The 10,672-nt window shown below is 36.1% G+C and overlaps 1 long non-coding RNA gene across 1 annotated transcript in view; it reads right to left on the reverse strand.

The window, feature by feature from the left end:
- LOC105928232 overlaps positions 1-10,672 on the reverse strand; it is a 36,886-nt gene that overhangs the window by 25,237 nt on the left and 977 nt on the right. Inside the window, exons 2-3 of the long non-coding RNA XR_002428318.2 lie at positions 9,556-9,639; positions 8,973-9,092 (exon numbers count right to left, since the gene is read on the reverse strand). This is a non-coding gene — a long non-coding RNA (uncharacterized LOC105928232). The remainder of the gene's footprint in view (positions 1-8,972; positions 9,093-9,555; positions 9,640-10,672) is intronic.

Here is a 10,672-nt window from a genome sequence, read left to right on the forward strand (position 1 = left end):
AGAGGGCTTGCGGAGCTGAAGTCATGAGTTTGCACTCGCACTGTCACAGGCCTGCTCATATTTTTACCCTCAGCAACAACAACCCTATTGTTTTCCCTGATAAGGCTTCAGTGTGCACAGTAATGGGAATTAAGCAGAGCATAAGTCACGGCAAAATTGGGTGACAGCAGATCAATAGATAGCGAGAAAGCCTCTGGGAGCACTAGAGAAGGGGACTCCTTTGTTTGTCCAATGCTGGAGAAAGACTTAATGGATGTTCGCTTCTGAATTAATTGTCTAAAATAAGAATGCAACAAGCTCATGAGAGGCGGCGGGGCCTGATCTTTGGGTTTTTGTAAATAATTTAAGTGTAGCAAAGCTTATAAGCTTATAACCACCTAAAATAAAATGGATCTTTGCCTTGGGTTGGTTTTAGTTTGCCTGTTGCGCTCAAGGCTTTAGGATGGGAGGACTGTTTACCAAGGTTTTAGCAAATTTACTCATAGCTAAAAGGAAGCACTTTCTCAAACCAAGATCCAGTTCTTCAAAACTGCCGATAGCTCCTGGAGAGCAAACCTCATATGCATATAATAGGCATATTTTGCTAAAAAAAAAAAAAAAAAGACTCCTACAGGAGTGTTAAGGTTAATGCAGAAAATACACTGTAATCGTTTGTTCACGTATGCATTAACCTTTACAAGGAAAACGCTTAATTGATTTACTGGTAAACAAAAAAAAAAGTCTGGTGATAAAGCAAAACAATTCCAACAAATTAAGTAAATAGCAACAATGGACCAAAAAATAAATAAATATAGAAATTAAATTTAATAACTTAATAATTAAATGAAATAAAGCCAGGATAGGAATTACAAGTTGAAAATGACAGTTTAGAGCTGACTTATCCTGGTCAGCTATCATCAGGCAACACAGGATTTATAGTTTATTTACAAACTTACGAGCAGTTTTAAATTTCAGTTTGCTTAGTTTATAAACTACATAAGAATTTTAAAACAATACATGAACAGTTATTTTTAACACGCTAAAGGTTAAAAATAATACAATCTGACAACATGCAAAGCTCTTTGACTATTTTAGGTTCCACACTGACTGTCAACTTTTATTAATGCAAATATGGTTCATTAACCAATCTGCACAATAAGAAAATTAGTGAATAAATATAGGGGGTAGTTTCAAATCCTGCTGCAAATTTCTGTTTTTACATTTAGCCCTAAACTTATATTACTTTGAAAGTATATGAATAATATTTTTAAATTCCATAAATTGAGTTACAATCCTGATTTTTTTGTTATACACAACACACTAAAATCAAAATATATTGATATGACAATGATCATACAACACACATTATAACAAAGAAATCAAAGCCACTGATGTTTAAATCAAACATTTCATCACTAGAGACCATTTAATGAGTGAAATATTTATTATCTATATACATTTTTTTTTTAAATCCATGTCAAGCTGCTTTTCCTTTTACTTGTTTACAGGATAAAGTGTGTCAGAGACAGCATTGGAGGTTTACAGTGAGGCTGAGTGTGGGAAATGTGTACAACACCATTAAAGATGCCCCGTAGCCTTGTTCCGGAGCCAAAGGATGAAAATGCATTTGCCCCATCTACGCAGTGCTCATAATGATTAGAAAGAACATGTGACAACTCTGATAAAACCGATTCCCTTATTAAGCTCTTAAGGCAAATGCATATTGTGGCCATCACTCCAGGACATTCCCACTTAAATGCACAGATAATTTGTTGCTGCAATGTTATTATTCCTGCCCCAGAACAAGACCCCAGCCAAGCGAGCAATGTGTCAATGATAACTGAAGATATTAATTAGTATATTACAACCGTGGCACATTCACTTTCACTATTAATAAATTCCAGGCCATCAGGTTGTGATTTAATTATAAATTATGTAAATGGTTGCCATGAATCATTAAGGTTTATACATTTTACAAGCTAAATGGGAGGGCTGTATGTAGGCAAATCACAATGATGATGATTAACACGCTCATGTGGTGACAGCACATGGACAAGAATATTTAGTGAACAGATCTTCCCGCTAATGATGGAAAATATCAAGAAATTACAAAGTAAATGAGTTAATAGATTCTTACTTTTGTGAGAGTCTACGGCGGTAATTGAATTGTGTGTAAGCTGAATCTCTAGCTCCACATTGAGTGTCAATAAGATCACTCAAATAAATATTATGCATAATTAATTTCATGTTTTCAGTGACATCATTCTACCACTGAAATATTGAAGTGGTTTACACTTGGTCAGATAAACATTTTACTGACATTTAACTTAGTAAGTTTGTAATTTTTTTTAAAAACAAACTGTCTCATTAATTAGTTTTGCAATCATAGTTTATCTTTTAATGATGCAAAAAAGATTTTTCTCTTATTAAACTTGTCTCACAACCAAACCCAATCACATTAATCTTCAACCATTCCATTAAGTCTGGTGTATCTTTAGCTTTGGTTACTCCCATCTTATACTCCCAGGATCCAAAGCACACAAACAGTATGGTGGGTTCAGTTCTCCATAGAAGTCATAACTCAGAACCTGTTTCTCGGAATGACATATTTAACACTTAACCTAATGGTGTTCCAGTTTGAAGTTGGAAAAGCACAGATATATGCGCTAATTGATGTTCTCAGTAACCATGCTGACTACTATTAGACATTCAAGCTAATAACACATTGTTTTCAACATATTGTATTGAAACAGTCAAAAGAGCATATTTATTTTCAAATAAAACAATATACACCAAGCACTCATCCTGATAGTGTTTACTTGTCCTTAGTTGTCCTCCAACTTTGCACTGAGCACCATCAGCAGACATTAACATTGTTGTGCACCATCTTCCAGCTGTAGCGCAGAACTATGAAAAAAAAAAGATGGCGACAACTGAAGCAGCTACTATTAGAGCCAGTAGACCGTCCTGCAACGACTCGCAGTAAAGTGGCAGCTCAGCGTCCAACCCGATCTACAAGGTTAGGTTTATTTAACCTTTCTTTTAACACTTTTGCTGGGAGTTGCTGACTCGCTCAGCTAACAAATAGAGCAAAAACAAAGCGTACAATGCAGAAATAAGATAAAAGCCAACAAAGTGAGATAATTTACTCAGAAACAATGAATGTAACCAGATTCAGCAACCAGCATAGACATTTGTAAAGTCATAGCACATGAATAGGGGCCTCAAATGTTGTTGTTGTTTTTTTGGGGGGGTTTTTTTGTTTTTTTCTACATTCTATCCCTACTTGCTTTTATTTCTATATTTTAATCATGTAAAGCACTTTGCATTGTCTCTGTACTGAATTGTGCTATATAAATAAATTTGCCTTGCCTTGCCTTTAAGGAATATGTTCACAAAAAGATCATGAACAATGCTTTGTCTGTAACTGGTGAAGAAATACAATGCATCAAACATACAAATAAAAAGTCAATGTTTCAAGTTTCACTACATCCTATTGGTTCAGTGGCAATGTTGGAATGGAGGTCTGGGTTGGTGAGCCTTAACCTTAGTAGGTTGTAACTTTATGGGTATACTGCAAAAAGGGAACTAATAAAAGGAACATTTTCTCAAAATGTGTGTATTTTCCCTTGATTTGAGCAAGTAAATAAGATGATCTGCCAGTGGAATAAGATTTTTGCACTTAAAACAGGAACAACTCTTCTCCATCATCGTATTTTAAGTGGATATATCAATCTTATTTTAGGGGCAAAAAAATACTCGCTCCATTGGCAGAAGACAAATACACTAATTTCAAGAAAATTCTACTTCTCTTTTTTGCTGCGCAGTTAAATTTGCTCAAACACAAACTGAACAAAGTACAGATAGAGGGCTGGTGTGGGGTCACAGTTTCAGTTACAGAAACCCACAACATTTTAGTGCAATAGTAACTTTACATTCATAGCAGCAAGGAGAATCATATTTGTTTTAATAAGCTGACATGTTACCGAAGTATCCGTCCGCTGTAGCACTGTTGTGGAGGCAGACAGAAACAATCAAAACAGATAATACAGCCCAAACGGAATCAGCCTGCTATTCCTCCTTAAGGAAAAGCTAGAGTGCATCACTGCAGCACAGCTAGCTGCTACAGAAAGTTAGAAAAATAATGATTTAAAACTCCCATGAGCAGCTAGAGTAGCAGCATTTAGGCTGATTACCATTGTTACACATCAGGTAGTATTCAGTATTTCCGCTGCTTGGTGTTCAATTTTGACTTATTAATGATTCTACCATCAGTAATATGCTGGCAGGGCAAATTTGTAAAACAGCAAAAAATATTTCAGGGCAAAGTACCTGTGTAACCCTTGATGTTTTGCATGAGGACCAGAGTCCTCCATCGTCTTTCAAAACCTGAGAGGATGAGCTGAGGAAATGGTCTCTGATCATGTAAACTTGGATATGAAGCTACTTTATTGATTCTAGTGCTACAGATTAAGAAGCAAGGCAAAAATCTAGTTTAATTTAATACTGACCCGGTATACGCGGTGCCTTTGAATTGTGCATTGACCATTTTGAACTGCCACTTTTATTCTGTAGGTTAAGAATGCGAACAGGGATGGGATGACTGGGGTTGTAAATTATTAGCAATCACAAAATCCCAGTTATTACTTAAACCCGAGCTGCTCTCTGTAGGGATGATAGTCCTTTCCAGAAGCTAATGGTTATAGTGGAAAGTCCAATGTAGGGTAAGTATTTTCATTCAAGGGAATTTTGTTGACAAAGTGAAAGGAGCAAAGATGTTAGGTTTTCAACTGCCATTTTAAATATAGACGACGCCTTTGTCTTGATTGGCCATCTGGTAGAAACTGGTTCCACAATTTGTCCAGTTTCATTCTGGGTGCATGTTTAATCTATCTGCTCAAGCCACAGGTTTAGCTTAGTCTGATTATCACGGCAGCTTTGATTATTGTTCCCAGTTTTACAACCATTCACACCATGATTCATGTGAACAAAACAAAACAACTGGCATGTCGGCATCATCAGGAAGTGTTTCACATCACAGACAATGGAAAGAATGGAAGTTTGGATCATAACCCACAAAACCTTAACATTAGCAAGTATGATTGTTCTGACTACAACTACTGGTAATCCCAACCTGTGGCCAGAACTGAAAAAGCCTTCGATAAACAAGAGAAATGTAATTTTTATTTAACCCCCTTGTTATTGCCCTGGTTGACTGACAGCATATGTGAACGTTATAAATGAAACACACTACCAGTCAAAGGTTTGGAATCACCTTCTCATTGAATAGTCTGTCTTTATTTTTTTACTACCTCTGGGAACTCCTTCAAGACAGTCGGTAAACCATTTCAGGTGACAAACGTCATGAAGCTCATCAAGAGAAGGCCAAGAGTGACACATCAGTAATCAAAACAAAGGGTTGGTATTTAGAAAAAGCAAAAATATACAAGAGGTTTTAAGATATTTCCCAATTTTTTGTGTGATACAAAATTCTATTTACTTTTGAGTCATAGTTTTTATGTCAACACTATATACCTGCAATGTAGAAAGTCGTGAAAATAAGGAAAAGCCATTGAATGACAAAGGTGAGTTTAAACTTGTGTAAATTTAGCAAAACAGTACTCATGATTGAACATTCCAGTGTTTTGCATGGTCATATCCGTATGCGTATAATCAGCAAGACACAGAAAAGGAAGCAATTTAACATAATTGCAAAGCTGTTACTTCAAAAATGTAACCCACTACATTTAATTAGGTATCAAAGCAAACTGCTGTAAGGTAATGTTGACTCCCTTAATGGAAGTTAAGTTCCATTCCATTTAATTGAATAAAACTCCTAAGGGTAATTTAAGACACAGTGAACCAGCACAGACAAACACAATCACAAAAAATGCAAAAATTATCATGCTAAAAAAAAAAAAAAAAAACATACAAAGCAGAGAATGGCCAAGGTCCGCCATGTAATCAGTCAGTAATTTAATAATAAAAAAAGAGATGAAATTGGAATGGAATATTTACATGCAATGTGTGAAAACACACACACACACACACACATACATATACACAAAACAATACTGGAAGCAATAAGGTTGATGTGAGTTACACTGATTTGAAGTTAAGGGAAGGTTTAAATGTGTTCACTTCAATTATCTGCTTCTCAATCTGAGCATAGGTGTGACCAATGCTCACTTTTTTATAAAATAATAATAATAATTTTAAATAACCTTAAAATAAATTTAATACATTTAAACTCAAAGTTATCATATGGTGACAGACTTTAAATTGAGTTCCTGATGGCTTTGATGTTGGAACCTAATTATTAAAATAGAAAAGAAAAGTCCACATCACGATCAAAACAAAACCTCAAAAATAATAAAGGACAAACACTGTTTTTTTTTCTAGATACAAGTCAAATTTCTAGTGTTAGTCTCCACCTTCCTAATAGTATCTCTGCCATTTTTATTTGTAGTTACTTAAATCTACACAATAACTATAAAGGAAACAAATAGGAATCCTTGTTGATGATTAAAAAAGTTCCTTTAAGAAAGACAACACATAATGATGCAACCCCCCCCCCTCCCCCCACCCCCCATACTTTCACAATGAAATGTACATCAAACTGCTGATAGCCAAATCAGATTTTTAAGCACTTTTCTTCTTGTCAGGATGATGTAGCGCCAGGAACAAGAAGTATATCTGGTCAGAAGAGGCCTGTCATATCACACTGTCAGGCAGCACTTTTTGATGCGGCTGTATCACTCTCTCGTATGTCAGTCAGAGAGAGAGACTGCTGCCAACGTCAAAATCAAGAGCTGAGACAAGAGGCGTACATGACATTTCATTGTCTGGCAGGGAGAAAAAGCTCAGCAGCGGAGCTTGTGGGGGCATGTTTGCTCAGTAATAAGGTTTAACAAAGGGTAAAGATGAGGACGGTTAATACAGCTTGTCACTGAAATCTTGAGGAGCTGTCTAATGCCAAGTAGAAAGAGAGCCAGAAAGTTTTCATGGACTAGACGACTAGAAGAGTATTGCCTCATCAAGCTTATGAAGCATAGCCAGGCAATATATATATATATATATATATATATATATATATACACCACACTGTCATGTGACATTAAATGCACAGTCTTATCGCTATTTTCTACATATTTTGAGTAACATTCCAGACTTTTCCTTAGATTTTCGGCTTACACTTTAAAATGTACTTGTATTTTTATTATCATATTGCTATGACATAGTTATCAATCAATCAATCAACTTTATTGTCAATTTCTTCATATGCTCCAGACATACAAAGAGATCGAAATTACGTTTCTCACTATCCCACGGTGAAGACAAGACGTATTTACCAGACTAAAACCAGACCAAGTACACAGACAACATAACATTCAGATAAAAGTAAATAAGAGGGCACATGCAGTGAAGAAATAAATAAAAGTAAAAATAAAATTTGGTTTTTAAATTGCACATGGAGAGTCAATAAAATATTAGTGCAAAAATCAGTCCAAAAATAAATAAATAAATAAACTAATTTACCTAAAAATGGTCTATGTATATATTATGTATTTCATTATTTTACCAAATACTGTCTCAGACAACTATAGTTCTAGCTCTTTCAGAGCAGCAAGATCAATTATTACAATTCCAAAGCCTTGGGACATTAATAATTGTTCTTGAATTTTATACTTTCTGTAACTTTTCAAAAAATAAAATCAATAAACGTCTAATTAAATGTAGCATCGGCCTAAACAGAAAGGCCAGGGAAGGAGCACCTTAATCAGAGGGGCAGCCAGGAAATCTGCAGTAACTCTGGAGGAGCTGGAAAGACCCACAGCTAGGGTGGGAGAGTCTGTCGACTAGAAAACTTTTAGTTGTTTCATGACAAAAATCTGGACTTTACGAAAGAAAGCAAAAAAAAAAAGAGAGAGACTGTTGAAATAAAGCAAGAAGAAGTCTTATTTGCAGTTTGTCACAAGCCATGTAGGGAGACACAGGAAACATGTGGAAGAAGGTGCTCTTGTCAGAGGAGACCAAAATCAAAGTTTTTGTTCCACATGCTTTTTGTGGAGAAGAAAAAAAAAAAAAAAAGCTGCACATCAGCCTAAACACAGGATGGCAGCATTATGCCGTGGGGATGCTTTTCTTCCGCAGGTACACAGAAGCTGATCAAAGTTGATGTGAATATGGATGGAGCTAAAAATAGCACAATCATGGAAGGAGAAAAACTGGTGGGGTGGAGGTTCCCCCCTCCAGCAGGACGACAGCACAGAGCCTGAGCTACAGTAGAGTGGCTTGTTCGTGTGTTAGAATGGAGCAGTCAAAGTCAAAAACTTAAATGTAAAAGACAATCTGTGGCAAGACTTGACAATTAAAGTTCTTAGACGCTTTCCATCTAATCTGACTGCAAACACGCATGGGTAGAAATGTCAATGCCCAGAGACCTGGGAGAGATATATCCCACATGGAGATGTTTATTTGAAGATATAATTGTAACAGGTATCCATGTATAATTGTTTTGATTTCATAATTGGAGTTGGTCTAGCTCATAAAAATCCTAATAAAATACATTGAGGTTTGAGGTTATAATGTGACAAAATATAAACGAAAAACTCAACCAACAGTTGAATTTTTCAGTCCTTTTGCAAGGTACTGTATAATCAGAGTGTGTTGCAGAGAAGAACAACAATCTGTCTGGAATTAAATAAAACGAACAATGCTAAACTTAAAACCAATTTATATTGTGTTTCTGTTTTTTTTTTTTATTCAGTGTCTTCAATGACAAGAAAAAATAGGTTGTGAGACGTTAAATATTCAAACCACCTTTAGAGTGGAAGTAGTAAAGCTTTGTTGTCTTTAATACTTTAATCTATTTTCCCATAGTTTTCAAATTTCAGAAACAGAAATGTTTCATTAATGTATCATTAATATCAAAGCTAAACCTTTGTCTCAGACCTGGACACTATCATGTGCTCGTTTCAGCATTTACTCACACCACAGATTTACTCTGAAGCAAGTGTCGCTCCTCTCCGGCCCAGATGTTCCTGCCCCGGCTCTCCAATGGAGTTATATCCTTCCATGCCACCTGGACTCTGTCACTGCATACCACTGGCCTGCAAACCGCAAGTCAGAAAGCAGGGTGAGAACCAAAAAGTGAATTCCCTATAATAAACATGTGGAAAATAAATTTCAATAATTTTCACTGTTGAAATCAACACCAATCCAGAATAAATCGATATAAATATGTTCAATACAAAGCAATGTGTCCAGAACTCCCTACTACACTTTCTTGGTCAACAAAAAAAATTGGTAATAAAGGATATTCAGGAAACAATTTGTTCCAAATTATGGAGGTTTCCCTGCTTTTTTTTTCTCGTTAACACTGAAGTCAAGACAGTCAGTGGGGTGAGTTGAACATACAGGAAAAAAAGATCTATTAAAATAGATACTATTTGTGAATTGGGTTACTTTTGGTCAAAAACAAAAACGTTAAGATTAACAACTATCAATTACAGGCATCTGGAAAACAGCTACTGCTGACCTAACCAACAACCAAGCTGCCCAGCTGAAACATACCTGATTTACTGCCTGGGAAACACTGCCCCTTTGTGGATGAAGGCTGGCATTACAAGTGTTTGGAACCACAACTCCTCTTCCAACCTGCGAAAACAAACATGTTGTACTATGTCTTAACGCGTAATTAAGTAAAGATCTTTAACTTTATACATGAAAAGTGGAAATTTGTTAGGGGAATTAAGTCTGAATTTTAGAGCATAATTAGCTTATTAATTATTTATCAAAATGTCTGTCAATGCCTCAGACTTAAGTTTAAGGGAAAGCATAGCAGAAAAAGACAAAAAAAAGGGGGAATTGAAAAGTGAGGAAATGCCAAGAAAAGTCTTCATCTGGCAGTTTTTTATCCCAGAAAACAGGTTCACAGTTCTTGCCTCAATTCTCGATGAACCGGATCTCTGATTCTGCACATTCCCGTTTCAGAGCTCAGTGGAGGGGGATTCTTAACATCTGTCTGACCCAGTCTCAGGAATGTCTCTCCACAGAGGCATCAGCTGATTTTTATCTGGCAAAAAACATTGGATTGGTGTGGTTCGTCTGTTTATAATTCATAACTAAAGCACAGACAATCCCGAGGTAATTTTGCTTAATAAGATCTGTTCTGGTCTCTGCCACAGGTGCAACAAGCAGAGCAAACAAAGCTGGCTAGAACTACTGGACTGAATGGTGAGGCCAGCAATGTTGTAAGGTTTGGAGACAGTGGCACTGAGGAACATGGGGAAGAGCTGGTGGTAGCAGACATGAAGATGTTGAGTAGATCAAAGAACAACACATGAAAGATGTGTTGGAGGCCTAGAGAAACACCAGAGGAGATTCATGGATGGAGTGAAAGAGGAAATGAAGGTAGATGTGTGAGAGAAGATGATGCAGAAGATAGGGTTAGACAGAGACAGATAACTCACTGGGACCCCTGAAAGGAAAAAGGCTGAAAGACAAGAAGAGTAAGGCACTAGAGGCCTATAGTCTGTTGTTTCTGATGCAAAATGAGAAAGGCAACAGATGATAAAACTATGTAAATGGAGTATCAGGGTTTTTTTTTTTAATCCATAGCTTTTCTTATGTATATTTTAATGAAAAAGGGGCATTATGAAAATCATTTACACCCTGCTCAATAATCAAA

Source organism: Fundulus heteroclitus, chromosome 10 (genome assembly GCF_011125445.2).
Source record: "Fundulus heteroclitus isolate FHET01 chromosome 10, MU-UCD_Fhet_4.1, whole genome shotgun sequence".
Lineage (NCBI taxonomy): Eukaryota > Metazoa > Chordata > Actinopteri > Cyprinodontiformes > Fundulidae > Fundulus > Fundulus heteroclitus.